This window comes from Lissotriton vulgaris, chromosome 2_1 (genome assembly GCF_964263255.1).
Source record: "Lissotriton vulgaris chromosome 2_1, aLisVul1.2, whole genome shotgun sequence".
Lineage (NCBI taxonomy): Eukaryota > Metazoa > Chordata > Amphibia > Caudata > Salamandridae > Lissotriton > Lissotriton vulgaris.
The window spans coordinates 393970106-393976105 of record NC_141687.1 but is presented as its reverse complement, the minus strand read 5'-3'; positions in this window follow the sequence as shown (position 1 = coordinate 393976105).

Sequence of the window (6000 nt, the reverse complement as noted above, 5' to 3'; positions counted from 1 at the left end):
ATTCCAATGCTGGAGAACTGGCGTTACAGGTAAATGACTAATTTCCTTCTCATTTTTAACGCCAGCCTTACAGAGTTCAGTGCTAGCTCTACTTTGTATTACAAATCTTAAATACAACATTCTAAATCAGTTTCACGTCACTTTCATGATGCAAAACCAATACAAAATGTTTGTAAATTTCCCTTCCAGTTTCTTAAAGCCCTAACTATGGTTCAAGGACCCCTTTTTCGTACTAACAGACATCTCAACAGAAAAGAGTACAGTAATGCCAGCATTTTGCTGTTAGTCTCACATCACTATGTTTTCCTTGCTGGTAAGTAACTAGACATATTTCAGAGTTTGGTCTGATGGGAGAACTTCCATAAGTCAGCATTTCGCATGCACTGCCGCTCCATGTAAACAGGGAACTTGCTGACTGCGGGTGGAGAGCAAGGTTCACATTAACTCTAACAAACCAGTATTGCCTGCCTCCTGCATGAAGCAACTCTTCCCATTGTTTATCACCAACATGTCCAAGTTCATGTACAGTTCTTGCGTGGTTGGACTGGCAATGATTATTCTCTCATCATTCGAGAAAAAAAAAACATATTCCTCATTAAAGGCTTAGGAGTGGTACAGAACAATTGCAAGATTAATCTGAACAATACCAGCATTTTAATCCAGGTATCTGACCCATGACCGGTTACAGAATAATGAGTAGTATACATCAGAGAGGACTGTTAAAATGCCCTGTTTGTGGGCATTGCAAAATCAAAAATAGTCAAGTTAGAGAACCGTAAATGCCTGGCCCGCTATATATCTGCCTGGTAAATCGCCCATGTCAAGAGAGATCTAGCCTGACTCACAGTGATACCTAGAACTCATTTTACCTGCCAATGCACTCTCTACAATGTTGGTATGGAAATACACCAAGTTATCTACAGAACTGGTTGCTACCTATAGCTAAAAATGATCTGAAAACCTCTCTCTGTTAATTTACACATCCTTGTTTCTCCCCTCCCCCACCAGTTTCTCCAACTACATGTATATCAGCACCTTGAGACAGCTTTGACTGTATAGTGCACTGTGCAGATGTTTTAACTTACTTACCTACTAGCTAGAGCCTTTTTTTGTTTCTCTCAATTAAGAGCACCAAACAATCCTGATCTTTCTGAATCTCTCTGCAGCTTATGGTACCACAACATTTTGCTATCCAAGCTAAAGGCTGTGCCGGTGTAATTCTGAAAATGCATTAAAATTGATCCATTCCTTCCTCCTTTGTCATACTAATTCTTAAAGCATTGAAGGACATGCGGGGTACCTCAGGGGTCTGCCTTCTCCGCTCTGCTAATCATTGGCTATCTTTCGCTCTCTTATCCAGGTGTTTGAACAATACGATATGCAGACAAAGTCCCATCTAATATTTGCCTACAAAATTACCCTGGGAGGTAACCCAATATCACATATGCTGATTATGCGCACTATGGGATGAAAGAGGACTGACTTACTGAGATTAAACATAACCAAATCTTGGATTTTAGTACTGAGGGAAAGGAGCAAGTCCCTCTACTCTCCTGGCTAGTTGGCAATGTAGAATAGATCATGCACTCACAACATAGTCAGGATTATAAGAATACTTATCAAGCAAACCACACAGTTGCCTCTCAAATGAACTCTGTGGTCAAGGGTTTTAACAGGCAACAACTCATGCTTTGACTAATTCTTCTACTAACATTGCCTACTTACTGGATAGAATTGTTGAGATGTCCGGTAAAGATACATCTAGATCACTGTGAATATCTGGGGTCAAAAGATTTTCACAGTTTTCAAAGGCTCCACAAATAAGTTGCTGGAATATGTTTAAGCTTGAAGAAATATGACCTTGTGAGATCAGCTCTGAAAGCCCTCCATTGGCTCCTCCTGGTGGAAAACTTTATAAATAAATAAATAAATAAACTCAGTTAGATATAAAACTCAGCATCCCTCTCAAGTACGTGACTAAATTCCCACTAGACGTCTTCTTTCAGCCACCTCTCATTGGATTCACCAACAGGGTTTTTAAACATCAAAAACATGGAGGTTGATCACAATTGAAATTTCTTAAATTGGTATTGAGGGCAATATCAAACTACTTATTATTCTGTGAACTTCTAGAACAGGAATGGGTTAGCCAGGCATTTGACTAAAACATTAATATGCAAATATGATCCAAGAATGTCTCACACTTGAGTGGACTCATCTGCTTTTCTAACCGCTCTTGATCAGTTAATAATCTGTGTTTTACCTTTTGTTTTACCCACCAAGACATACTGTTCAGTGCCAGGGACCACTATAGCAATGCCTGCTGTGTGAGACCAAAGAGGTATTCATAATTTTAGCCAATATTTTTTTTGTTTGACGAGGGCCCAGCAGCTTCTCCACAAATAAAGTTTTGAGAAAATCCTGGCAAAACAACCATTGAAAAAGCCAAAAATCTGAAAGAAACAGGTTAGTATTAGATTCCTTACCTTAGAATATCCCCAGGCGTCAGACTGGATCCAGAAATTTTTGCGTAGCAGTACCCTTGCGCGTCGGTAGGCGTCGTCTGTGGCTCCGCGTCCGTCGTCGGCGTCGTGGGCGCCGTGATAACGTTGTGGCAGTACTTAGACGCCGCCTCCGCGTGCTGACGTCAGTTCTTTTTTCCGCGCCAGCAGCGCAGATCTGGAAAAAGTGATACCTTAGTCACTTTTTGACTAAACTTTTTTGAGATCTTTTTGATCATTTTTCGAGTCTTCGACTCCGATCGGTGCCGGTAGGGATGCCAGGTTTTAAACCTTGTGAGGACTGTGACCGGCTGATGTCGGTCACCGACCCTCACTGACGGTGCCTCCACTGTCTCGGCGTCGATCATGACGGCAAGACCTGCTCCGATTGTCGGGTCTTAATATCGAAAGCTAGGTGGGAGCGGTCCCGCAAGCGGCTCGAGCTCCGGCAGTCGGCCTCTCGCCGTGAGAGGTCCTGGTCCGGACGGAGGTCGAGGGACCGGTCGCGGGGGCGGAGCGATCATAGCTCCGGGAGTCGACATCACTCCTCAGGTTCGAAGTCGTCAAGTAAGCACTAGAAGTCGAAGAGACGTCATCGCTCTTCCGACTCTCCCCAACGCTCGCGTGATGCGGCCGGGGGTTCGGCTGACACCGCCCACGCGGCTCCATCGGAGTCACGGGCGTCGCGACCTGCCCCATACCCTCCGGTCCCTGGGCAGCAAGCAACGCCGGAGGAGATCGAGCGCTTCCTCATGGCCATGCGGTCCCTCACTCCTCCGGCGGGCGCCTTCGGCCCAGCGGACTCATCTGGGAGCCCTAACGGGTCAGGCCCCGACGCCGGCGGGTGCTTTGGCCCCGACGCCGCCAGTGCCTTCGGGCCCGGCGCCTTCGGGCCCCACTGGATCTGCTTCTGGATCCGGATCGTCGCCGGTCGACCTGATGACCTCACCGGCGCCGGTCCCGCAGGTAACCCCTCCGGCGCCGTCCTCGGGCGGCGCCTTCCCCGATACCTCCCTCGACGCCGCTTGGGGAATTTTACTTCAATGAACCGTTCCCATCGTTTGACAACCCTGATTATCAGGAGATGGGTGATGAGGAGTATTGGGAGGGGTCTTAGGACCCTCTGACACGTGAGTGTCAGTCCCAGGAGGACTGGACAGGTGGACTTGGGGATGCCAGTGGTCTGGACACCTTACCAGACACTGGTTTTGTCTCACCTCCTACTCTGGCTTCGGAGGAGGGGGCAACCTTCAGTGTGGTGTTGACTCGGGCGGCCAAGGCCTTGGGCCTTGAGCTCCCCGTCGCGGCCGTGAGGACTAACCTCCTCACTGAGGTCCTTAAACCGCAGTCAAGCTCGGCTGAGCCTCTGCTGCCGTTTAATGAGGCCTTGACTGACGTTCTTTTGGGCACTTGGACCAGGCCCGCTACAGGCCAGCCTGTATATACGAACGTGGCCAGACGCCACCGCCCGGCCCCGGGTGACCCTTGTTTCCTGTCCACCCACCCCACCCGGAGAGCCTGGTCATCCAGGCTTCAAACTCCCAGACCGCATTCCCGTCAGCGCCGCCTAATCGGGAATCCAAGAGGTATGAGAATTACGGAAAGAAAATATTCTCCTCCCTTGGTCTGGGACTACGGTCTTCTAACACCGCATGCCTCTTGGGCCACTACACCCACTCCCTGTGGGATACGGTTGCGGACGTGCTGCCACAATGTCCGGTGGAGGTCAAGGCTAAACTCGCCAAAGCCCTTGGGGAGGGTCGAGATGAGGCACGTTTTTCCATTCGGTGTGGGCTGGAGACTCACTGGGCAGAGCGCTGGCAACGACGGTGGCGATTCGTCGCCACGCCTGGTTGAGGTCCGCCAACTTTTCAGCGGATGTCCAGAATACCCTCATGGACATGCCGTTTGATGGCGTCGCCTCTTTGGCGACAAGGCAGACCATGCGCTTGAGCACTTTAAGGACTCCAGGGCTACGGTCAAGTCCTTGGTCCTCTCGGCCCGCGCCAGCAAACAGGTGCTTTTCGCTCCTTTCGTGGCCAAAAAAGGGGCGCCCCCACACGTGCTGCCAGCCACGCACCGCAGACTAACATCCAAAGTGTTGGCGGCCGTGGAAACCACCGTGGAGGCGGTCGGGGACAACGGCGAGGCCAGTCCACATCTTCCCCCGCAGCATCCGCCTCAAAACCTTCCTAGTCCGTGCTTTCAGGCCCATGTGACGCCAGTGGGGGGCAGGGTTCGCCATCACCACTTCCACTGACACACTGTCACATCGGACAGGTGGGTGCTGCAAATCGTCCGAAGGGGCTACTCCCTCCCCTTCGAGATGACCCCTCCAGCCATGCCACCGCAATACCACCGCGTATCGGGGGATCATATGCGGCTTCTGCAGGCGGAAGTTACGGCCCTCTTGGCCAAGGGTGCCATCGAGTGCGTTCCTGGGCCAGAAGTAGGGTGTGGTTGCTACTCCCACTACTTTCTGGTACCCAAGAAGGGCAAAAGGGGCCTACGCTCTATCTTGGACCTATGGAACGTCAACGGCTTCCTCCGGAAGGAGAAGTTCAAAATGCTGACACTGGCTCAGGTCTTAGCTGCCCTGAACCCAGGAGACTGGATGGTAGCTTTGGACTTGCAGGACTCTTATTTCCACATCCCCGTCCTGCCGGCCCACCAGTGTTACCTGCGGTTCTCGGTAGGCCACGAGCACTTTCAGTTTACTGTGCTCCCCTTCGCCCTTACCAGCGCCCCACGGGTGTTCACGAAAGTGATGGCGGTGGTCGCAGCTCATCTGCGCAGGTTAGGGGTTTCAGTCTTCCCCTACCTCGACGACTGGTTGTTGAAGGCGGGCTCGCCCCAGACAGTCGTCAGCCACCTCCAGACGACGGCGGATCTCCTGCACCTGCTGGGGTTCTCCATCAACGTGCCGAAGTCACACCTGTGCCCCTCTCAAAAGCTCCTCTTCATCGGAGCGGTTCTCGACTCGGCGCAGTCTCGGGTTTATCCCCCTGAGCAGCAGGTTCGGGATATACAGGCTCCGATTCCGATCTTTCAGCCTTTATCCAGAGTCTCAGTCAGGTTGACGCTGGGGCTCTGGGGCTGATGGCTTCCTGCATCCTTCTGGTGCATCACGCCCGTTGGCGGATGCGGCTCTGCAGTGGGACCTGAAGTTTCAGTGGGCCCAGCATCAGGGCAACCTGTCAGACCATGTCCTGATCTCAGAGGGCACTGCAAGACCGCTGCAGTGGTGGCTCACGGACCGCGATTGAGTCAGCGGCAGATCCCTCCCCCTTCCCCAACCGGAGCACGTAGTTGTGACGGACGCGTCCCTCCAGGGCTGGGGAGGCCACATGGGAGAGGCGGAGATCAGAGGCCTCTGGTCTCCGGCAGAGTCTCGGCTCCATATCAACCTTTTGGAGCTGCGGGCGATTCGTCTTGCACTGAAGGCATTCTTCCCCTCTGTCTGGGGGAGTGTAGGGCAGGTGTTCACAGACAACAACAC